General features: G+C 41.8%; 1 pseudogene; it reads left to right on the top strand.

Annotated features, from left to right (window-relative positions):
- The first annotated feature begins 2,546 nt into the window (after positions 1–2,546).
- On the top strand, positions 2,547–4,538 carry LOC123096594 (protein EXPORTIN 1A-like; annotated as a pseudogene).
- Positions 4,539–25,495: the final 20,957 nt, after the last annotated feature.

Genomic DNA, 25,495 nt, shown 5'->3' with positions numbered 1-25,495 from the left:
GGGCGAATAAAACGACAAGGGTGAAATGCGGGAGAGGAAAACAAGAGGCAAATGGCAAATAATGTAATGCGAGGGATAAGGGTTTGTGATGGGTACTTGGTATGTTGACTTTTGCGTAGACTCCCCGGCAACGGCGTCAGAAATCCTTCTTGCTACCTCTTGAGCACTGCGTTGGTTTTTCCCTTGAAGAGGAAAGGGTGGTGCAGTAAAGTAGCGTAAGTATTTCCCTCGGTTTTTGAGAACCAAGGTATCAATCCAGTAAGAGACCACGCTCGAGTCCCACGCACCTAAATAAAACAAATAAGAACCTCGCAACCAACGCGATAAATGGGTTGTCAATCCCTTCACGGTCACTTACGAGAGTGAGATCTGATAGATATGATAAGATAATATTTTTGCTATTTTTATCATAAAGACTAAAGTAAAGAAAGCAAAATAAACGGCGCCAGAAATAGTTTGTTGACGGGAGATTAATATGATGGAAAATAGACCCGGGGGCCATAGATTTCACTAGTGGTTTCTCTCAAGAGCATAAGTATTACGGTGGGTGAACAAATTACTGTCGAGCAATTGATAGAACTGAGCATAGTTATCTAGGTATGATCATGTATATAGGCATCACGTCCGCGACAAGTAGACCGACTCCTGCCTGCATCTACTACTATTACTCCACACACCGACTGCTATCCAGCATGCATCTAGAGTATTAAGCATAAGAACGGAGTAATGCTTTAAGCAAGATGACATGATGTAGAGGGATAAACTCATGCAATATGATATAAACCCCATCTTGCTATCCTCGATGGCAACAATACAATACGTGGCTTGCTGCCCCTGCTGTCACTGGGAAAGGACACCGCAAGATTGAACCCAAAGCTAAGCACTTCTCCCATTGCAAGAAAGATCAATCTAGTAGGCCAAACCAAACTGATAATTCAAAGAGACTTGCAAAGATAACCAATCATACATAAAAGAATTCAGAGAAGATTCAAATATTGTTCATAGATAAACTTGATCATAAACCCACAATTCACCGGTCCCGACAAACACACCGCATAAGAAGATTACATCGAATAGATCTCCACGAGAATCGTGGAGAACTTTGTATTGAGATCCAAAGAGAGAGAAGAAGCCATCTAGCTAATAACTATGGACCCGAAGGTCTGAGGTAAACTACTCACACATCATTGGAGAGGCTATGGTGTTGATGTAGAAGCCCTCCGTGATCAATGCCCCCTCCGGCAGAACGCCGGAAAAGGCCCCAAGATGGGATCTCACGGGTACAGAAGGTTGCGGCGGTGGAATTAGGTTTTCGTGGATGCCTCTAATGGTTTGGGGGTACGTAGGTATATATAGGAGGAAGAAGTACGTCGGTGGAGCAACGTGGGCCCCATGAGGGTGGAGGGCGCGCCTGGGGGAAGGGGGGGTTGGCGCGCCCCCTGCCTCGTGCTCTCCTTGTGGTTTTCTTGACGTGGACTCCAAGTCCTCTGGATCACGTTTGTTCCGAAAATCACGTTCCCGAAGGTTTCATTCCGTTTGGACTCCGTTTGATATTCTTTTTCTGTGAAACACTGAAATAGGCAAAAAAACAGCAATTTGGGCTGGGCCTCCGATTAATAGGTTAGTCCCAAGAATAATATAAAAGTGTATAATAAAGCCCATTAAACATCCAAAACAGAATATAATATAGCATGGAACAATCAAAAATTATAGATACGTTTTAGACGTATCACCGCCCCCTCCTCCTCCCACGTCAGCTGCCTGCCTCCCCCCCCCCCCCCCCCGCATCTCGTCCGCCCCAGGTGCGGAGGAGAAATTCTTGGCGACGGTGGCGCTGGCTCGAGGTGGGGGAGCAGCCGATGTGGGGTCCGTTGGATCGAGGCGTGGGAGCGGCTGATGCCACGTCGGCGGCGGCACGAGAAGAGCAACGATGGCGGCGTCGACCTACGAAGAGGCGAGAGGAGCGGTGGTGGCAGCGTCGAGCTGCGAAGAGGTGCCGCTTGAGCGTGAGACCACGGAGGCGGGAGCGGCTACTTCGGGCCCCGATCTGGGAGGGTACGAGGCAGAAAAGGACGACATCGTCGCCGTCATAGGTTTTCCTTCCGTCCCTTTCGTTCCCTCTCTGGTTCATCCTCTTCCCATCCCTCGTATATTAGGTTAATTTGATTGGTATTTTCTTTTTGGGTAATCTCGGTCCAAAATGCTACTCATTGTGCCTCCTCATTTTGTTGTCATAGTTTGAGGTTGTGCAAAGTTACGAGTGAATGTGTCACAATCTAATGCATCCTTCTTTGTGTTATATTTGTATAAGAATGTAGATCGAGCTTGTATCAAGCACTATTGCTGAAGGTGGGCCTTATGCCTCAAAGTCATGGTATAATTAATCCTTGATATCTACCGTTCTCTTTTCATTTATTATCTGTCTTACTGAATAATAATATAACACTTCAAACAGATCTATCAAGAGCGAAACATTGAAATTGATTGAGACTTTTGTGGACAAAGTTGAAGACCTACTGCACCTCGGGAAGCAGTTTGTTCCTCCAATGATGGATCCTGTTCTTGGTGATTATGCAAGAAATGTGCCTGATGCAAGGGAATATGAAGTCCTGTCCCTGTTTGCAACAATTATAAACAAGTATTGCCTTGAATTTGATACCCATTTTTTCTCTAGCTGGGAACTAAAATGTTCTCTAATTAGTGAGTGGTAGCTTGTATGAAGATTCTTCTGTCAGTCATCTAGGTTTCATATCCAGTTATTTGTTGTTAATACTTAATACTCTGTTGTTATTATACATCATTTCTAATCTTTGTATTTATACGGAAGGTACAAAGCTGAAATGCTTGATGATGTGCCTCGTATATTCGAGGTTGTTTTCTAGTGTACCGTTGAGGTAGGAATCACAACCTTGTTTTTTACTGTTCATACTCAGTCACATGTCGAGATTTCACTGATTGTTCGGTCTGGCCAGATGATTACTAAAAACTTCGAAGATTATCCTGAGCACCGCCTCAAGTTTTTTTCTTTACTTCATGCTATTAGCACCCACTGCTTCAAAGCTTTAATTCAGCTTTCCAGCCAGGTTTGTGATGATTTTTTTAATTGCTACTATTAGGTCCGTTGATGCTATCTATTAATACGGCAACCCAAATTCCTTCTCTTTAATTTCATCATTGGACTGTTTGTTTCAGCAATTGAAGCTTGTGATTGATTCGATTAACTGGGCATTTAGACATATAGAGAGACACATTGCCGAGACTGGCCTTAGTCTATTATTGGAAATTCTAAAGAATTTTCAAGCAAGAACATGTGGTCCATCCTTTTTTGCTTTATGTAATTCTTTGGAAGCTAACTCTTTGATATGGTTGCCACGCAGGCTTCAGAATTCACGAATCAGTTCTACAAAACATATTTTTTGAATATAGAGCAGGAGATTTTTATTGTTCTCACAGATTCATTTCATAAGCCTGGCTTCAAACTTCATGTTTGGTTGCTACAACACTTGTTTTGTGTGGTATGCTTATTGTGCATTATTGCTATTATTACATTTCCCTGTATTTGTGTTTGTACATGTGCGGTTGTTTAATTAGATTTCATGATATGTAGGTTGATGGTCTAACTGAGCCTCTATGGGATGCATCGATGGTATTATATCTGTCTAATGCTATTTTTGTACGGGATTATACAATCCTGGAGCATCATTTCCTAACATATGACAGCTGAGGTATGATCATTCTATCCTAATACAACCATCATGTGATTGACTTGGTGCCATCATGAACCTAACAATTTTCTTGCGCAGGTGACCAAGTTTGTTGATGGGCTACTTGGTTCGAGACATGACCTCCCAAGCTTCAAAAACCATATTAGGGACTTCCTGGTGCAATCAAAGGAGTTCTCAGCCAAGGTAAATTTGCTTATGCCATCATAAGATTGATGAAAACTATAATCTCACGGGAAATGTTTCAATACGTACCAAGAAAATACTTGGTACATAAAATGGACCTCTATTGAAACCTACAATGCTTTGGTAACAAGTTAGATATAATGCTTTGGTAACCTATAATACTTTGATAACAAGTTAGTTTGTGCAAGCTCTCCTCTCTTCTGATGGGTTAGTTACTGTGGCTTATTTAGGATAACAAGGATTTGTATGCGGAAGAGGCTGCGGTACAAAGAAAAAAAGGAAAGGCAACGGATGCTTGCCATCCCAGGGCTGATTGCCCCAAGCGAATTGCTAGATGAGATGGTAGGCCCGTAGTGCGTGCTTTGCGATTCTGCATTGCTAATCCAGTTTGATGTTCAATTAGGCCTCCAGAGGCCTCCATGTCCTGGAGCGTTCGCTTGTGTTTCTTGGCCGGCACTAGCGAAGGGGGAGGGCAGAGGTGTCGCGGACAAGGACGACATGGTTGCCTTTGCCGAGAGCACCCGCATCTTCATCCACTGCCTCTCTGCCATGTACTGCCTCCTGCCATCCATCTACTTGTTTTTCCTTGCCTCCACTTCTGCTCTGATTCTTAGGAGTAAACCTAATTGATTTGGTGTATTAGGTTAATTAGGTTGGCATTTTCTTTTTGGGTAATCTGGGTGCAAATTGGATGCTACTGTTACATGTTTGGGGGTTCTTAGGGAGGAGCAAATAGTGGTAGTTAATTTATTGGCATCGGTTAGCACTATTGGAGATTAATTGAATTTATTGGATGGAAATTCTTTCATGTAACAAAATAGTGTAAGTACTTTTGTGTTATGGTATTGAATGGTTTACCAAAAGGAAAAGGGCTAATTTTGCTTGCTGAAATGAACTCAACTGGCGACCTTGCAACATTCTTATTTTATAATTGGATTTATATCCATAAATCTTGCATCTTGATTGTTCCAGCTATCCTTATGCCAATATCTGAAAGTTATTGGTGTTGGGTTGCTCATCAGTGAGAAGTGTGTTCATTTGTGGATGGTTGTGTGATGGAGGAAGAGTTTGGTAATTTGGAGTGTGCACTGGAGCTATTGGAAGATAATTCTGGCAAACACCAACTGCTTTTCTAAAGATTTTTATTTGCTGGATTCAAACTGGCTTAGAGAACAGTGAGACATGTGTGGTGTACTTAATCTAGCATTTTGTTGCCTCATTTCTCACACCTTCCTGCTTATTGCTTTGACATGCTGAGCCACTAACCAACATCCGGAACCCAATCCAGGAAGGCAAGAGTTACTAAGAAGAGGAACCCATACAAAATGGGTTGTCATCAAAATGGGTTCCAAGGGATCAATCATGATCACTAAAAGCGTCGTTTCTTATGCACCTTCTTTCAAGGTACTTGCAGTGCTGATAGAAGGATATTTTTGAACTGCAGCAGAGGTAATTCTAAGGCACTATCAGGATGCCTTGCTGCATAAGAGTTTAATGTGTTTTGAAATGTAGAATTATTGGCCTATTCATAAGAGGTGTATGAATGTGATACCTACGTGAATTATTAAAGAGTCCAGACGAAGGTTTTATAGGAATTGCGGTTGTGCCTATGGTTGACTACATGTTGTGATTTCGTCCCATCATGCTTACATCTCTAGGATTTTAGAACTGATTATTTGCTAAAACCCACCACTTCCTTTGGATGCAAGTCATTGTCCGAGCATACTTTGTGCAATTAAAATGATCTGGTTGGCTTATTGAAAACCCACAAGTATAGGGGATTGTTTGTAGCCTTCTTCGATAAATAAGAGTGTCGAACCCAACGAGGAGCTAAAGGCAGAAAAAATATTCCCTCAAGTTCAATCGACCACCGATACAACTCTACGCACACTCGATGTTTGCTTTACCTAGAACAAGTATTAAACTATTTTGCAAGAATAAAACTACAAGTACTTTATGAGAATAAGCTACGAATAAATTGCAAGGTAATAAAATTGGATAGCTTTTGTCAACAAGAAAGTCATTTGTCCCTAGGTAATCGATAATAAGTACCGATAATCATTCTTGTAATTTTATATGAGGGAGAGGCATGAGCTAACATACTTCCTCTACTTGGATCATATGCACTTATGATTGGACCCCTAGCAAGCATCCGCAACTAATAAAGATATTTAAGGTCATGAAACCCAACCATAGCATTAAGTATCAAGTCCTCTTTACTCCCATATGTCATAACCCACTTATCCGCGTTTAGGCTATTGTCACCCCCCGCAACACTGACAATAAGCAAACCATGAACATATTGCAACACCTATAGTGCGGGGCCCTCACGTTCGCGCGAGACGGAGGGCACCATAGGACAACACCATAAATAAAATATACAATCATACCAACCAAGATCACGATTAACCCACAGGACAAAATGGATCTACTCAAACATCATAGGATAGCCAAATATCATTGGGAAATAATATATAGAGTTGAGCACCATGTTTAAGTAGAGATTATAACGGGGAGAGGGCTGTTACACCACTCCATATAAGGGGAGAAAGTTGGTTTTGACGGTAGCAAGATTGTTGATGTAGATCGCCGTCACGATCCTTGCCCTGGCGGCACTCCGGCGCCACGGGGAGAGAGGGGGAGAGAGGCCCCTCCTTATTCTTCTTCCTTGGCCTCCCCCCTAGATGGGAGGAGAGTTCCACCTCTAGTCCATGGCCTCCATGGCGGTGGAGGGGCGGGAGCCCCTCAGAGATTGGATCTCCCTCTCTGTTCTCTTCTGTTTCGCGTTCCCCATATCTGGCCCTTCACGGTTTCTTAAATTCCCAGAGATCCATAACTCCGGTTGAGCTGAAATTTTTACATGATTTTTTCCATAAATTATCTTTCCTGCGCCAGAAGAAGGGCTCCAACCAATGTTCGAGGAGGGCACAAGACACTAGGGCATGCCTGGGGCCTAGGGCGCGCCCTGGTGGGTTGTGGGCACTGTGGGTCCCCGTTTGCGTTGATTCCACCTCCCAAAAATCATATAAATTCCAAAATAATTCTCGTAAATTTTTATCGCGTTTGGACTTTGTTTGATATGGATTTTCTGAGATACAAAAAAACATGCAAAAAAACAGGAACTGGCACCGGGCACTGGATCAATAGGTTAGTCCAATAAATCATATAAAAAGTTGCCAAAAATATGTGAAAGTTGTATAATATTGGCATGAAACAATCAAAAATTATAGATACGACGGAGACGTATCAGCATCCCCAAGCTTAATTCCTGCTTCTCCTCGAGTAGGTAAATGATAAATAAGACAATTTTTGATGTGGAATGCTACCTAGCATAAACTTGATCATATGTTTAGTCATGGCATGAATATTAAGACATAAGTGATTCAAAGCAATAGTCTATAATTTGACATAAAGATATCAATACTTAGGCATCCCAACAAACAATCATGTCTTTCACAATTTCAACGCTAAAGAAAGTTATCCCTTTAAAATCATATAATCTTGTTATGCTCTGTCTTCTTAACACAAAGTATTTATCATGAACAACCCCGATGACAAGCCGAGCAATTGGTTTATACTTTTTAACGCGCTTCAGCTTTTTCAACCCTCACACAATACATGAGCGCAAGCCATGGATATAGCACTATAGGTGGAATAGAGTATGATGATAGGGGTAAATATAGAGAAGACAAAAAAGGTAAGAAAGTCTCACATCGACGCAGCTAACCAACGGGCTATGGAGATGCCCACCAATTGATATCAATGCGAGGAGTAGGGATTGCCATGCAACGAATGCACTAAGAGCTATATGTGTATGAAAGCTCCATATGAAAACTAAGTGGGTGTGCATCTACAAAAAGTCATTTTGGTGGACGAGCACCTGTGTGCTCGTTATTTGGTTCGTTTGTTGCGCATCACAACCGTCCAGTTAGTGTAGTCAAGGCTGTACTCCGGTACTAGATGCAACTTTTGGTCCTAATAACTCCATAAAAGTGGGAGGCCGTTACTCATGGCGATGACGCTTTCCTGGTTGCTTTCCCATCCATGGAGGTTTTACAGAAGGTGGTTGTGTTGGGTTCAAAATAGAATCTCATGATGTCGTAATTGCAATCACTGAATAGCGGGATGAAACTGATATCCGGCGAAGGTATAATCCACTAAAGTTTGGGTACAATAATTGGTGAGGTATTACTCCTATTAGTAGAATGCTTGTGCGTTGCCACAGACTTTTAAAATATTTTGCTAAAGTTATATAAACATAATGCATGTTAAATTTCACATGTAGAGAAAAGATAGCAAGGGCACAATTGGAAAATTGTTGAAGTCCACTTCACTTGCGATGTAAATTGATTAGAAAAAGCAATTTGACGATTTATACATATAGAGCGATTGTTCAACTAAAAATCTGTTACAAATTAAAATTTACTTCATGCGCTTTAGAAATTCTCGCACAATTAGGAATGTTGTCTATCCAGTTTTTTAGCTTACCTGCCCATCCTTATTCTGACCTCAGCTACTCTCTCACCACACCCAGACATGTCACTCTCTCACCCCACGCACCCCTCACTCTATGTATTCGTGTGCCGACAAGACCGACAATATGTGGACGATGAAAGTGACCGCCATGAACTACATTATTCCTCATCTCTTCACCCAAATAGATATTTCTAACATAGTTCCACCAATTTCTTCTATTTTCGTGATTGCTCGGGATGGATTGTGCAAACGAAATGATGTAACATGATGTGTCGGCCATCCCTCTAAACACTGCCACCATCTCCGCCACCTGAGATCTCATATACCCTACCTTCAAATCCGTTAATCCCCTGCCCCTTCTCATCCAACACGACCCACCTCTAGGTCTTCGTCTTCCTCCCGTCGTCACTGATTTTTTATTCGACCACTCTATCGACCCGCTCACCTCTCCCTGCCTAAGCACTTGCCACCGCCACCATACGGCCGATGAGTGTTGCCGCATGTCGCCCCTTGCTCGAGTCACCACCTCCGCCAACGCTAACGCCAGTCGTCCCTCTAAAACCTACCACCATCTTTGGTGCCCCACGACTTCCCGCACCCTGCACTCGAGACCGCTAACCCCTTGTCTCTCCTCTTCCGCCAACACCCACTGTTGCTGCTACGACCCTTCCCCCCTCTGCATACCTTTTTCACCGTCCACTCTGTTGACCCTCCAACCTCTACTTACGAAACCACTTCCCACCGCCAATCCACAGTCAGCAAGTGTTGTCACGCACTACCTCCCTCTACCCAAGTTGCTGCCTCTGCCACCGCCCAACCCCTTGCTCGTGTAACTGAAGAACAACAAGCACCTGAACATCCTCGATGGTGACACTTCAGTTGAGGTTGCAGATGTGCAGCCGGAAACATCCGGAAGTCAAGCATTCATAACTCATCCCTAGAAGGACATGCATAAGCAAATAAGAATGATCTAAAAATATAAGGATTATACTATTTTGTCTTGTTGAAATGGCTTCCTAGCGAAATATCTGTCATTTGTTTTTTGTTGCAATATTTGAGCCCCTCCATTTATAACATCTAGTTTGTTAGTGATAGTTCCAAGTCCTTCATTCAGCATAGGAGGTGGAGGCTCAAATCCAACTAGACCTTCCCCCACACCCAATAAGTCTGGATTGACACCACCACCGTTCATTGCTCACATGAGAATATAAATATTATTTTCAAAACCTGGAAAATGCATACTTATATGCATGCATCCAGGTATGCATTTAGAATAAAAAATAGGAATTAAACCATCCACATTATTTTCTTCTAAAGGAAGCAATACTTTCATATGACAATTTCCACTATGAGGCTCTACTGTAACCTCTCATGGGCACAATCAACTCACTAAATAAAAAACATCGTTTGCTGCAGTGTAGATTTTAGCCTGTTCAAAAGAAAAAGCATCATACTTTGTCAATACTTGGACCAAAATAACTACACATGTGATGGTTACACTTTGATAGATAAACACTATAACTACATAGAAAAATGGGGGGCTAGATACATTCAATATTCCATGACAAGCTCTTGAAATCGTTGATGGTCATCCCAATGTTCATACAGTGCCATTATCTATTGTACTCATGCATGTATACTCAACCAGTTCATACTAAACGACAACAAATCATGACTTGAACCAATTCATATATGGCTTGAAATTAAATGTGTAACATATATTAAAGCATGTCTTCTGCTCAATTCCTTCCTCTTTCACAACCACGGCTCACACCTCTAGTTTTCCATTACTGGACAAAGTTCTATTATTAGCGAGTTTGATGATAGGTCTATAATGTTGGGGAACGTTGCATGGAAAACAAAAAAATTATACGCACACGCAAGATCTATCCATGGAGATGCATAGCAACGAGTGGGGAGAGTGTGTCTACGTACCCTCGTAGACCATAAGCGGAGGCGTTTAGTAACGCAGTTGATGTAGTCGAACTTCTTCGCGATCCAACCGATCAAGTACCGAACGTACGTCACCTCCGCATTCAGCACATGTTTAGCTCGGTGACGTCCTCGCCTTCTTGATCCAGCAAGATGGGCAAAGTAGTGGATGAATTCCGGCAGCACGACGGCGGGGTGACGGTGATGGTGATGCTATCTCCGCAGGGCTTCGCCTAAGCACTAAGAAAATATGACTGAGGGACGAAACTGTGGAGAGGGGCGCCGCACATGGCTAAGAGATAGTCGTGGTCTATGTGTGGCGCCCCTCCCACATATATATATAGGTGGGGAGAGAGGGGAGGCACCCAGGAGGTGCCCCTTCCTTATTTGCCTGCGGGGGGGAGGCAGGAGGAGGTGGTGCCCCCCCCCTTTCCTTCCTCTTAGGTGGAGGGAAGGAAAGAGGGGCTAGCCCTCCCTCCTTTCCTTCCATAGGGTCGACGGCCAAATGAGAGGGCGCGCCAGCCCCGTTGTGGGCTAGTGTGTGCCTCCCCTTGGCCCATTAGGCCCATATACCTCTCGGGGGTGTCCGGAACCCCTTCCGGCAATCCGATGACTACCTGGTGCACTCGGAAACTCTTCCGGTGTCCGAATATCACCGTCCTATATATCAATCTTTACCTCCTAACCATTCCAGAGCTCCTCGTCATGTCTGTGATCTCACCGGGACTCCGAACAACATTCGGTCACCAAATCATATAACTCATATAACACTATATCGTCAACGAACGTTAAGCGTGCGGACCCTACGGGTTCGAGAACTATAAAGACATGATCGAGACACCTCTCCGGTCAATAACCAATAGCAAAACCTGGATGCCCATATTGGTTCCTACATATTCTACGAAGATCTTTATCGGTCGAACCGTTATGACAACATACGTAATTCCCTTTGTCTGTCGGTATGTTACTTGCCCGAGATTCGATCGTCGGTACCTCTATGCCTAGTTCAGTCTTGTTACTGGCAAGTCTCTTTACTCGTTCCGTAATACATCATCTCGTAACTAACTCATTAATCACTTTGCTTGCAAGCATATTATGATGTGTATTACCGAGAGGGCCCAGAGATACCTCTCCGATACTCGGAGTGACAAATCTCAATCTCGATCCATGCCAACTCAACAAACACCTTCGGAGATACCCGTAGAGCATCTTTATGATCACCCAGTTATGTTGTGACGTTTGATAGAACACAAGGTATTCCTCCAGTATCCGGGGGTTGCATGATCTCATGGTCGAAGGAACATGTATTTGAAATTCAAGAAAGCAGTAGCAATAAACTAAATGATCATCTGCTAAGCTAACGAATATATTATTGTCTCTAGGCCATATTTCCATCAGTCTCCCACTTGCACTAGAGTTAATAATCTAGTTCACATCGCCATATGAGTAACACCCATAGTTCACATCGTCATGTGACTAACACCCGAAGAGTTTACTAGAGTCAATAATCTAGTTCACATCGCCATGTGATTACCACCCAAAGAGTACAAAGTTGTTATCATATTTTGCTTGTGAGAGATGTTGGGAAACGTTGCATGGAAAACAAAAAAAAATCTACGCACACGCAAGATCTATCCATGGAGATGCATAACAACGAGAGGGGGAGAGTGTGTCTACGTACCCTCGTAGACCGTAAGCGTAAGCGTTTAGTAACGCGGTTGATGTAGTCGAACTTCTTCGCGCTGCAACCGATCAAGTACCGAATGTACGACGCCTTCGCGTTCAGCACACGTTCAGCTCGGTGACGTCCTCCGCCTTCTTGATCCATCAAGACAGCGAGGTAGTGGATGAGTTGAGTTCCGGCAGCACGACGGCGTGGTGACGATAATGGTGATTCTATCTCCGTAGGGTTTTGCGTAAGCACTACGAAAATATGACCGGGGGTGTAAACGATGGAGGGGGGCGCCACACACGGCTAAGACAATGTTCTAGTTGTGCTAGGCACCCCCTCCCACATATATATAGGTGGGGGCTGGAGGGAGCAGCCAGGCGAGGCACCCCCAAGTAGGCTGAATCCTACTTGGGGTCCTCCCCCAAGTGGCGCCCCCTTCCGTATTTGGAGTGCGGGAGGAAGGAAGGAGGAGGTGCCCCCCCTTTCCTTTCTCTCCTTAGGAGGGAAAGGCATGAGGGGCCACCCCTCCCCTCTCCTTCCCCTAGGGTCGGCTAGCCATGTAGAGGGGCGGACCAGCCCCCTAGTGGGCTGGTTTGTCCCCTCCTATGGCCCATAAGGTCCATACACTTGTTGGGGGTGTCCGGAACCCCTTCCGGTGACACAATGACTACACGGTGCACTCTAAAACTATTCCGGTGTCCGAATACCATCGTCCTATATATCAATCTTTACCTCTCGACCATTTCGAGACTCCTCGTCATGTTTGCGATCTCATCCGGGACTCCGAACAACATTAAGTTACCAAATCATATAACTCATATAACACTATATCATCAACGAACGTTAAGCGTGCGGGCCCTACGGGTTCGAGAACTATGTAGACATGACCGAGACACCTCTCCGGTCAATAACTAATAGCGGAATCTGGATGTCCATATTGGCTCCTACATATTCTACGAAGATCTTTATCGGTCGAACTGTTATGAGGACATACGTAATTCCGGTTGTCCATCGGTATGTTACTTGCCCGAGATTCGATTGTCGGTATCTTCATACCTAGTTCAATCTCGTTACCTGCAAGTCTCTTTACTCATTCCGTAATACATCACCTCGTAACTAACTCCTTAGTCATTTGCTTGCAAGCTTATGATGTGTATTACTGAGAGGGCCCAGAGATACCTCTCTGATACTCGGAGTGACAAATCCTAATCTCGATCTATGCCAACTCAACAAACACCTTTGGAGATACCTGTAGAGCATCTTTATGATCACCCAGTTACATTGTGATGTTTGATAGCACACAAGGCATTCTTGCGGTATCCGGGAGTTGCATAATTTGATAGTCGAAGGAATATGTATTTGACTTGAAGAAAGCAATAGCAATAAACTGAACGATCAATATGATAAGCTAATGGATGGGTCTTGTCCATCACATCATTCTCCTAATGATGTGATCCCGTTATCAAATGACAACACATGTCTATGGTTAGGAAACCTTAACCATCTTTGATCAACGAGCTAGTATAGTAGAGGCTTACTAGCGACATGGTATTTGTTTATGTATTCACACATGTATTTAAGTTTCCAATCAATACAATTCTAGCATGAATAATAAACCTTTATCATGAATAAGGAAATATAAAATAACAACTTTATTATTGCCTCTAGGGCATATTTCCTTCAGTCTCCCACTTGCACTAGAGTCAATAATCTAGTTCACATCACCATGTGATTTAACACCCATAGTTCACATCGCCATGTGACCAACACCCAAAGAGGTTACTAGAGTCAACAATCTAGTTCACATCACCATGTGATTAACACCCAAAGAGTACTAAGGTGTGATCATGTTTTGCTTGTGAGAGAAGTTTAGTCAACGGGTCTGTCACATTCAGATCCGTATGTATTTTGCAAATTTCTATGTCTACAAAGCTCTGTTTGGAGCTACTCTAGCTAATTTCTCCCACTTTCAATATGTATCCAGATTGAGACTCAGAGTCGTCTGAACTGGCGTCAAAGCTTGCATCAACGTAACCCTTTAGGACGAACTCTTTATTACCTCCATAACCGAGAAATATGTCCTTAGTCCTTTTAGGTAACTAAGGATAATTTTGACCGATGTGCAGTGATCTACTCCTGGATCACCATTGTACCCCCTTGTCAAACTCATGGCAAGGTATACAACAAGTCTGGTACACATCATGACATACTTTATAGAACCTATGGCTAAGGCATCCGGGATGAATTTCATTCTCTCTCTATCTTCTATTTTGGTCGGGATTTGAGTCTTACTCAACTTCACACCTTGTAACACAGGCAAGAACCTATTCTTTGATTGATCCATTTTGAACTTCTTCAAGACTTTGTCAAGTTATGTGCTTTGTGAAAGTCCTATTAAGCGTCTTGATCTATCCCTATATATCTTGATGCCCAATATATAAGCAGCTTCACCGAGGTATTTCATTTAAAAATTCTTATTCAAGTATCCTTTTATGCTATCCAGAAATTCTATATCATTTCCAGTCAACAATATGTCATCCACATATAATATCAGAAATGCTACAAAGCTCCCACTTACTTTCTTGTAAATACAGTTGATACGTTTCCAACATATCTAATTTTTCTCACGCTTTTCCTTTTGTTTTGGACTCTAATTTGCATGATTTGAATGAAACTAACCCCGGACTGACGCTATTTTCAGCAGAACTACCATGGTGTTGTTTTTGTGCAGAAGTATAAGTTCTCGGAATGAAATGAAACTTTGCGAGGATTTTTTATGGAATAAAAGAGAATTTCTGGAGCCAAGACCCACTGGAGAGGGGCCCCTGGGTGGGCACAACCTACCAGGGCGCCCCCCTATCCTGGTGCGCCCAGGTGGGTTGTACCCACCTGGTGGCCCCGCAGACGATCCCCCTGATACTATAAAATCACATATTTCCAAAAAAAATCAGGGAGAAAGAATTATCGTGATCCACGAGATGGAGCCACCGCCAAGCCCTGTTCTTCCTCGGGAGGGCAGATCTAGAGTCCGTTTGGGGCTCCGGAGAGGGGGATCTTTGTTCTTCGTCATCACCAACCCATCTCCATCGCCAATTCCATGATGCTCCCCACCGGGAGTGAGTAATTCCTTCGTAGGCTCGCTGGTCGGTGAGGAGTTGGATGAGATTCATCATGTAATCGAGTTAGTTTTGTTAGGGCTTGATCCCTAGTATCCACTGTGTTCTTAGATTGATGTTGCTATGACTTTGCCATGCTTAATGCTTGTCACTTTGGGCCCGGGTGCCATGAACTAAGATCTGAAGCATTTATGAATTCATCATTATATCCATGTTTTAGATCCGATCTTGCAAGTTATAGTCACCTACTACGTGTTATGATCCGGTAACCCCGGAGTGACAATAACTGGGACTTCTTCCGGTGATGACCGTAGTTTGAGGAGTTCATGTATTCACTATGTGTTAATGCTTTGTTCCGGTTCTGTATTAAAATGAGGCCTTAATATCCCTTAGTTTCCAATATGGACCCCGCTGCCAAGGGAGGGTTGGACAAAAGATGTCATGCAAGTTCTTTTAATAAAGCACGTATGACTATTTACGGAATACATGCCTACATTATATCGATGAACTGGAGCTAGTGCCGTATCACCCTAGGTTATAACTGTCACATGATGAATATCATCCAACAAGTCACCGATCCAATGCCTACGAATTTATGTTAGATTGTTTCTGCTAAGTTACTACTACTATCGTCACTGTTACACTTGCTACAAAATTACTACTATCAATGTTACTGTTACCGTTTTTGCTGTCACTACTATCAAAACTATCATATCACTGTGCTACTGATTACTTGCTACAGATAATTAATCTCCAGGTGTGGTTGAATTGACAACTCAGCTGCTAATACCTTCCAATATTCTTTGGCTCCCCTTGTGTTGAATCTATAAATTTGGGTTGAATACTCTACCCTCGAAAACTATTGCGATCCCCTATACTTGTGGGTTATCAAGACCTTTTACTGGCGTTGTTGCCGGGGAGCATAGCTATATTTGTTGAGTCACTTGGGATTATTATCATATTATCACTATGAAGATTCTGAAGGATCCAAATACTAAGATATTTCCCTCAAAAACGAGGGGAGGTAAGGAACTGCCATCCAGTTCTCCTTTAGATTCACCTTCTGTGTTGAGTAAACTTGCAACACCACCATATGCTATCAATTCTAATATGTCGCAAGTTATTGATGATGCTACTTCTACTATGAATGATGCTTATGATGATTCTAGTACCTTGCTTGACAATGATGATGTGCCACTTGGTGAACTTCTTGATGAACAAATTGCTAGAGTAATACAACATGATGTTGTTGAATCTGATGATGAGCTTGAAACTGAAACTCCTGAAACACCTGCTAGAACTAGTCTCCCTAGATAGGAATTGCCTAAGGTACCGGAAGGTTATGTTATGAATGAGGAGACAACTAGAGATATTCTTGCTTGTAAGGATAGAGATGATCTAGAGAAATTACTATGCAAGTATAAAGAAAAATCTCTGAATGCTAGAATCAAATGTGATCCTAAGTTTGCTACTTCACCTATCTTTATTGATGATAAGGATTATGAATTCTCTGTCGACCCAGAGTTGATTACTTTGGTTGAATCTGATCCTTTTCATGGTTATGAAACTGAAACTGTTGTGGCACATCTTACTAAGTTGAATGATATAGCCACCCTTTTTACTCATGATGAGAAAACTCGCTACTACTTTATTCTCAAATTAGTTCCTTTCTCATTAAAGGGTGATGCTAAAGCTTGGTACAATACTCTTGCTCTTGGTTGTGTGCGTAGTCCCCAGGATATGATTTACTACTTCTCTGAAAAATATTTCCTTGCTCATAAGAAACAAGCTGCCTTACAGGAAATATTTAACTTTGTGCAAACTAAAGAAGAGAGTCTCCCACAAGGTTGGGGGAGGCTTTGCTTGATCATCCTCTTAAGAAAAATGAAATACTTGATATCTTCTATAATGGACTAACCGATGCTTCCTAGATAGTTGTGCTGGTTGTGTTTTCAGGGAACGAACTATTGGACAAGCTGAAGAATTATTGAATAACATATTTAAAAATTATGATGATTGGACTCTTCCCGAACCACCGGCTAAACCCACTCCAAAGAAGAGGGGTATATTATATCTCAGTCCTGAAGATATGCAAGAGGCAAATAAATCCATGAAGGAAAAAGGTATTAAAGATGAGGATGTTAAAAATTTACCTCCTATTGAAGAAATACATGGGCTTAATACACCACCAATGCCTAAGGTGGTAGAGGTAAATTCTCTAATGAGGTTGAATGAAAATGATAATCCTCACAATATGCATCCTAGTCAATGCCTTTATGAGTTTGCAAAATATATTAGAAAACAAGATCACTTCAATGCAAATGTTATGAAACAATTGAAATACAATTCTGATATGACTGCTCGCTTGAGTGACTTGTTATTTAGAATCTCAAATGATGTTAGAGGTGTTGGAAAACATGCTTCTATGGTTCAAACTCAACTAGAACAAGTTGCTAAATCACAAAGAGAATTACTTGATGAAGTGAATCATAATATGCATGACTTTGCTGTTAGAGTTGCAACTAGAGGAGGTAAAATGACTCAGGAACCACTTTATCCTGAGGGACGCCCTAAAAGAATAGAACAAGATTCGCAAAGAGCTAACACTAATGCACCTAGTCCTTATAGAAAGAAAAAGAAGAAGAAAAATGATAGGACTTTGCATGCTTCTAGTGAACCTGAAATAGATAAACCTCGTGATAATGAAAATGAAATTTCTATCTCAGATGCTGAAACTCAATCTGGTAATGAACACTCACCTAGTGATAATGAGGTTCATGAAGACACTCAACCAAATAATGAAAAAGAACCAGATAATGATGTTGAGATAGAACCACCTGTGGATCTTGATAACCCACAACCCAAGAATAAAAGGTATGGTAAAAGAGACTTCATTGCTAGAAAACACGGTAAAGAAAGAGAACCATGGGTTCAAAAACCTATGCCTTTTCCACCCAAGTCAACTAAAAAGAATGGTGATGAAGAATTTGAACGCTTTGCTGAAATGCTGAGGCCAGTCTTTTTTGCGTACTCGCTTGACTGATATCTTGAATATGCCTCCTTATGCAAAGTATATGAAAGACATCATCACAAATAAGAGAAAAATACCAGAAGCTGAAATCTCCACTATGCTTGCTAATTATACTTTTAAAGATGGAGTACCTAAAAAACTTGGAGATCCGGGAATACCAACTATACCTTGCTCTATCAAAAAGAATTATGTGAAAACTGCTTTGTGTGATTTAGGAGCTGGTGTTAGTGTTATGCCTTTCTCTTTATATAAAAGACTTGACTTGAATAAACTCACACCTACTGAAATATCTTTGCAAATGGCTGACAAGTCAACTGCCATACCTATCGCTATCTGCGAGGATGTGCCCGTTGTTGTTGCTAATTTTACTATTTTGACTGACTTTGTTATACTTGAGATGCCCGAGGACGACAACATGTCGATTATCCTTGGTAGACCCCTCTTGAATACTGCAAGGGTTGTTATTGATTGCAATAAAATCGAGGTCACTTTTCATATTAATGGTAATGAGCATACGGTGCACTTTCTGAAGAAACAATTCCAAGTGAATGGTATTAATGTTATTGAAAAATCTCTGACAATCACTATTGGAAGTTTTCAAATACCTCTACCTGCTGTCAAAAACAAATATGAAATGCTTATTGTTGGGGACATTCATATCCCCATTGAGGTAACTTAGTGATTTACGAAAGTTCTTGGGTTTCATGCTAATAGAAAATGGTTGTTAATAATACCTGATCAACCTTATTGATGCATCAGTTTTGAGCGGTATGAAGTTGATGAATTTAGTAAGCACTACCTTTTGTCCCTACTTTTTATTCTCTGTTTTTATTTAAATAAAATAAAATGACATGTTTTGTCCGTTTTCTGAATTTCCCGTGCAATAAAAAGTGACCCAAAAATAAAAGTTCTCAGAATGCCCTGAAAATTGAACATGATTTTTTTCTGAATATTTATGAATTTTTGGTCCAAATAATACCAGAGGTAGGTGCACCAGGTGGGCACAACCCACCTGGGCGCGCCAGGACCCCCAGGCGCACCCTCGTCGGTTGTGGGCCCCCTCACTTATCTCTTTAGCCCATATCATCACTCACCTTGTCCAGGCGCGCCCTGGTGGGTTGTGGGCCCCACGCGGGCCCCCTCACTTATCTCTTTAGCCCATATCATCACTCACCTCCAAAAAATCTCCATTGCTCTCTCCCCCATGTTCTTGAGCTCAAACCCGCGGATTTCGATCTCTTTGCTCGAAGCTCCGTTTCTGAAACTGTTTCGAGGGATTATTGCTTGGTATGTGACTCCACCATTTGTCCAATTAGTTTTTGCTTTATTGGTTTATACCTTGAATAATTAGCTACTCTTGGTGCTGCTGTAGATGTGCTTGCATGTTCAATTCTTAGTGTTCTAAGTAGTTTGAATGCTTGCTATGGCCTCTATGTATCCCTATCAGTAGTTGCTATCAATTTCATAAAGTTTTGTTGACAAATTTTTGTCACCCAAAATTTTTATTTTCAGAAAATTGTACGCGGACATGATGAACCTATTTGGAAGGAGTTCTTCGAGGAGATGATCCTCGGGGGCATCTTCTAGTGACAGTTCTGCTCGCCGGTCTTATGTTGAACCAAGTGAAAGTTCCACGCGAGATGCCGCCACCAAAACTTGCTTATGGCCTTGCGATGAATATATGGTGCGTGTGGGCATCAAAGAGGAATTTGAGCAATATGTTCACAATGCCGGTCTCGGTCCCTACCTTTCAGATAAGTGTGAACAACGCCGACTTCTCACTGAATCATTTGTTAAAGGATTTAAATATTTTCCACGTGAGTCTAGGGTGTCATTTATGCTTTATGATAATCCATTTACTATTCCACTGGAGAATTTTGCTTACCATTGCAAACTTCCATTTTGGGGTTCGCTTGATGAGCCACCAAAGGCTGAGTTCGAGTCTTTCTTGACTAGCCTTTGCTACGGTGAAAATAGGGGAGTGAGACAAGGAAGAATAAAGAGCATTCACTTTCCCACAATTCAGTATGTTGCATTATTTTACGGGAAATGCATAGTAGGCAAGCAAGACTGTAGCATACTATGTGCGCCAGACTTGAGTTTCATTCACACCGCTCTCACTGGTGAAAGGAATTATAACCTTGGAGCGATTGTTGCACGTAGACTTCAGCATAACGCTAACAGTGGTTGGTTCTATGGTGGAATTTACGCCACGCGTTTAGCACGAGGGTTGGGTGTTTCACCTTTGCCGTTTGATCCTATCCTACCCACACAGTATTTAGATTTTGACACCTTAAAAGAGCATAAGATCCTCAAGGGAAAGGTTGATAAATTCACTTATAATCTATTGTTTAACCAAACATTTGTTGTGCATACATATTTGCCTGCACCTACTCTTTTTGACTATCACAACAAGGGGAGATTTGTTGAGCGAGGCTCGAGCTCATAACGCAGCAGTGGTGGCAGCACGGCAGGCCAAGACATCCGCACCAAGAGCCTCTGTGAGCTACCATGCCGACTACTACCCTCCAGGCTACTGATCGATTACCAACTTAGGCCAAAAGCCTAAGCTTGGGGGAGTACGTGTTCTCACCGACATTATATTTATGTCTACACATCATTCTATTTGTCCGTGTTCACACTTTTTCATTGGATCATCCATGCTTAGATTTATTTTCTTGCTTTCTTCTTGTGTGTTTGAAAAACTTCAGAAAAACCAAAAAAAATTAGTTGTAGTAATTTAGTTTCTATGCATGCTTAGTAGTAGTACTAAAAAGAAAATCCAAAAAGATTTCCTTGTTCGGAGCTTTCTCGTGTAAATAGTTTTTCTCGTTTTTGCTTTTTATTTGCTTATTGAAGAAAACCAAAAACTCCAAAAATATTTCAGTGTGTTTCTCTGAATTTCTTTTCTATTTATTCGAGTTGTACCGAGGAGAATACCACGATGAAAATGTTGAGTGGCTCTCATATGAATAATTGTTGAACTAATAAAGAGCACATTTTACCTTGTTTTCTCCTGTTGAATAAAATGTTTGCAGATTCCAGCTTAGTCCACGGCACTCTTGCACTATTATTATTTTTATATCGTTTGGTCATGCAAGTGAAAGGCAATAATGACGACATTCGATGAACTGGCCGTGGCAGAGAGAAACTGGTATGAACTCGACTTGTTCTGTTTGTGTAAATATGTTTAACCTCGTACCCATGATTCAGCCCATTATGATTAAACATGTTTGCAATGAAAATTAGAGATTTTAGTTTCTCATGCCATGCATAAGTAGCTGGGAGTTGATAATGATTTATCTTGGATATCAACACATCGTTAAAATGATTGTGATGTAGTATGATGATATGGTATCCTCCTCTAAATGTTCGAGTGGCTTGACTTGGCACATGTTTATGCATGTAGTTGAATCAAAACCAACATAGCCTCTATGATATTTATGTTCATGGTGTTCATATCCTACTCATGCTAGTGTCCAATGTTACTTATGCATAATGCATGGTTATGATCGTTGTTGCTCTCTAGCTGGCCGCTTCTCAATCTAATTGCTAGCCTTCGCTTGTACTAAGTGGGAACTCTGATTGTACATCAAAAACCTTGAACCCAAAGTTATTCCAGATGAGTCCACCATACCTACCTATATACGGTATTACCATGCTGTCCTAAGTAAATTTGCATGTGCCACCTCTAAAAACTTCTAAAAATTATCCTTTTGTGTGCCTGGATCGTTTATGGAATGACAAGCGGGTTATTCTCAGGTCGAGTGTTTATTCACTCGCCATCGGACAAGAAAATGGGTGGTAATAGGGATGCCCAGTCCCAAACTGCAAAAATGAAAAAGAGTTCGTCTCTTAAATAATCAAACAAAAACTCCCAATGGAGTCAAAACCTTTACTTTTATCGCTTGGGAGCCGCCACTAGCGTGCTTAGCATGGAAGATGTTGATAACTGATGGTCGTGAAGTGAATAAGAAGGGTGCATGTCTCAAAATATCATTTATCTCTTTTTTAAAAATTGAGCTCTGGCACCTTTGCAAATCACTGCTTCCCTCTGCGAAGGTACGTTCTATTTACTTTTATGTTGTGTCATCACCTTCTAAAACAAGCGCCAGAAACTGAGTAGAGCACAATTGTCATGATTTATGCATTGTGTGTAGCTAATGTTGGGTGCATCATGACTGGATCTTTTCTACCATGAATTACAATGTTTAGTCACTGCTTGAACTTTGGAGGTGCTCTGCATTTATGTTTCGTGGTCTCAGAAAGGGCTAGCAAGATACCACTATTGTCATATTATATCATGGTTGTTTTGACAACGTGTTGCCATTTGAGATATCTTATTATTGCTCGCTAGCTGATTATGTCATTGATATGAGTTAATATAATCTTTAAGTGTTATTGTCGACATGGTTAGTTATAATGCTGGCTGAAAACATGGGTGCTATTTAAGCTTATTTATGCAAACAAGAGCAAAAGATTTTGTAAAAGTTTTTCTTTCTCACTTTCAGTTTATCAACTGAATTGCTTGAGGACAAGCAAAGGTTTAAGCTTGGGGGAGTTGATACGTCTCCAACGTATCTACTTTTTCTCACGCTTTTCCTCTTGTTTTGGACTCTAATTTGCATGATTTGAATGAAATTAACCCCGACTGACGTTGTTTTCAGCAGAACTACCATGGTGTTGTTTTTGTGCAGAAATAAAAGTTCTCGGAATGAAACGAAACTTTGCGAGGATTTGTTATGGAATAAAAGAGAATTTCTGGAGCCAAGACCCACCAGAGAGGGGCCCCTAGGTGGGAACAACCCACCAGGGCGCCCCCCCTGTCCTGGCGCACCCAGGTGGGTTGTACCCACCTGGTGGCCCCGCAGACGATCCCCCTGATACTATAAAATCACATATTTCTAGAAAAAATCAGGGAGAAAGAATTATCACGATCCACGAGACGGAGTCGCCGCCAAGCCCTATTCTTCCTCGGGAGGGCAGATCTGGAGTCCGTTTGGGGCTTCGGAGAGGGGGGGGTCTTCGTTCTTCGTCATCACCAACCCATCTCCATCACCAATTCCATGATGCTCCCCACCGGGAGTGAGTAATTCCTTCGTAGGCTCACTGGTCGGTGAGGAGTTGGATGAGATTCATCATGTAATTGAGTTAGTTTTGTTAGGGCTTGATCCCTAGTATCCACTATGTTCTTAGATTGATGTTGCTATGACTTTGCCATGCTTAATGCTTGTCACTTTGGGCCCGGGTGCCATGAACTCAGATCTGAACCGTTTATGAATTCATCATTATATCCATGTTTTAGATCTGATCTTGCAAGTTATAGTCACCTACTACGTGTTATGATCCGGTAACCCCGGAGTGACAATAACCAGGACTTCTTCTGGTGATGACCGTAGTTTGAGGAGTTCATGTATTCACTATGTGTTAATGCTTTGTTCTGATTCTCTATTAAAATGAGGCCTTAATATCCCTTAGTTTCCAACATGGACTCCGCTGCCATGTGAGGGTAGGACAAAAGATGTCATGCAAGTTCTTTTAATAAAGCATGTATGACTATTTACGGAATACATGCCTACATTATATCGATGAACTGGAGCTAGTGTCGTATCGCCCTAGGTTATAACTGTCACATGATGAATATCATCCAACAAGTCAACGATCCAATGCCTACGAATTTATCTTATATTGTTTCTGCTAAGTTACTACTGCTATCGTCACTGTTACACTTGCTACAAAATTACTGCTATCACTATTACTATTACCGTTGTTGTTGTCACTACTATCAAAACTATCATATCACTGTGCTACTGATTACTTGCTGCAGATAATTAATCTCCAGGTGTGGACGCATTGACAACTCAGCTGCTAATACCTTCAAATATTCTTTGGCTCCCCTTGTGTCGAATCTATAAATTTGGGTTGAATACTCTACCCTCGAAAACTGTCGCGATCCCCTATACTTGTGGGTTATCAACAGTCTTCACCGTAAGTTTGTATAAAACCATATGCTTTGATCACGTCATCGAAGAGTATATTCCAACTCCGAGATGCTTGCACCAGTCCATAGATGGAACTCTGGAGCTTGCACACTTTGTTAGCACCTGTAAAATCGACAAAACCTTTTGGTTGCATTATATACAACTCTTCTTTAAGAAATCCATCAAGGAATGCAGTTTTGATGTCCATTTGCCAGATTTCATAATCATAAAATGCGACAATTGCTAACATGATTCGGACAGACTTAAGCACCGCTACGGGTGAGAAAGTCTCATCTTAGTCAACTCTTGAACTTGTTGAAAACCTTTCGTGACAAGTCGAGCTTTGTAGAAAGTAGCACTACCATCAGCGTCAGTCTTCTTCTTGAAGATCCATTTATTTTCTATGGCTTGCCGATCATAGGGCAAGTCCACCAAAGTCCATACTTTGTTCCCATACATGGATCCTATCTCAAATTTCATGGCCTCAAGCCATTTATCGGAATCTAGGCTCATCATAGCTTCTTCATAGTTCGTAGGTTCGCCTTGGTCTAGTAACATGACTTCCAGGACAGGATTACCACACCACTCTAGTGTGGAACGTGTTCTGGTTGACCTACGAATTTTAGTAGTAACTTGATCTGAAGTTTCATGATCATCATCATTAGCTTCCTCTCTAGTTGGTGTAGGCATCATCGGAACATCTTTCTCTGATGTACTATTTTCCAATTCGAGAGAAGGTACAACTATCTCATCAAGTTCTACTTTCCTCCCACTCACTTATTTTGAGAGAAACTCCTTCTCTAGAAAGGATCCATTCTTAGCAACAATGATCTTGCCTTCGGATCTGTGGTAGAAGGTATACCCGATAGTTTCTTTAGGTATCCTATGAAGATGCACATCTCCGGTTTAGGTTCGAGGTTATCAGGCTGAAGCCTTTTGACATAAGCGTCGCATCCCCAAACTTTAAGAAACAACAGCTTAGGTTTCTTGCCAAACCACAGTTCATACGGTGTCGTCTCAACAAATTTAGACGGTGCCCTATTTAATGTGAATGCGGCTGTCTATAATGCATAGCCCCTAAACGATAGTGGTATATCGGTAAGAGACATCATAGAACACACCATATCTAATAAAGTAAGGTTACGACGTTCAGACACACCATTTTGCTGTGGTGTTCCAGGTGGCGTGAGGTGTGAGACAATTGCACATTGTTTTAAATGAAGGCCAAACTCGTAACTCAAATATTCGCCTCCGTGATCAGATTGTAGAAACTTTATTTTCTTGTTACGATTATTCTCCACTTCACTCTAAAGTCCTTTGAACTTTTCAAATGTTTCAGACTAGTGTTTCATCAAGTAGATATACCCATACCTACTCAA

Source organism: Triticum aestivum, chromosome 4D (genome assembly GCF_018294505.1).
Source record: "Triticum aestivum cultivar Chinese Spring chromosome 4D, IWGSC CS RefSeq v2.1, whole genome shotgun sequence".
NCBI lineage: Eukaryota > Viridiplantae > Streptophyta > Magnoliopsida > Poales > Poaceae > Triticum > Triticum aestivum.
The sequence above is the reverse complement of the archived record's forward strand: the minus strand, read 5'-3'. Positions and strand labels throughout refer to the sequence as shown.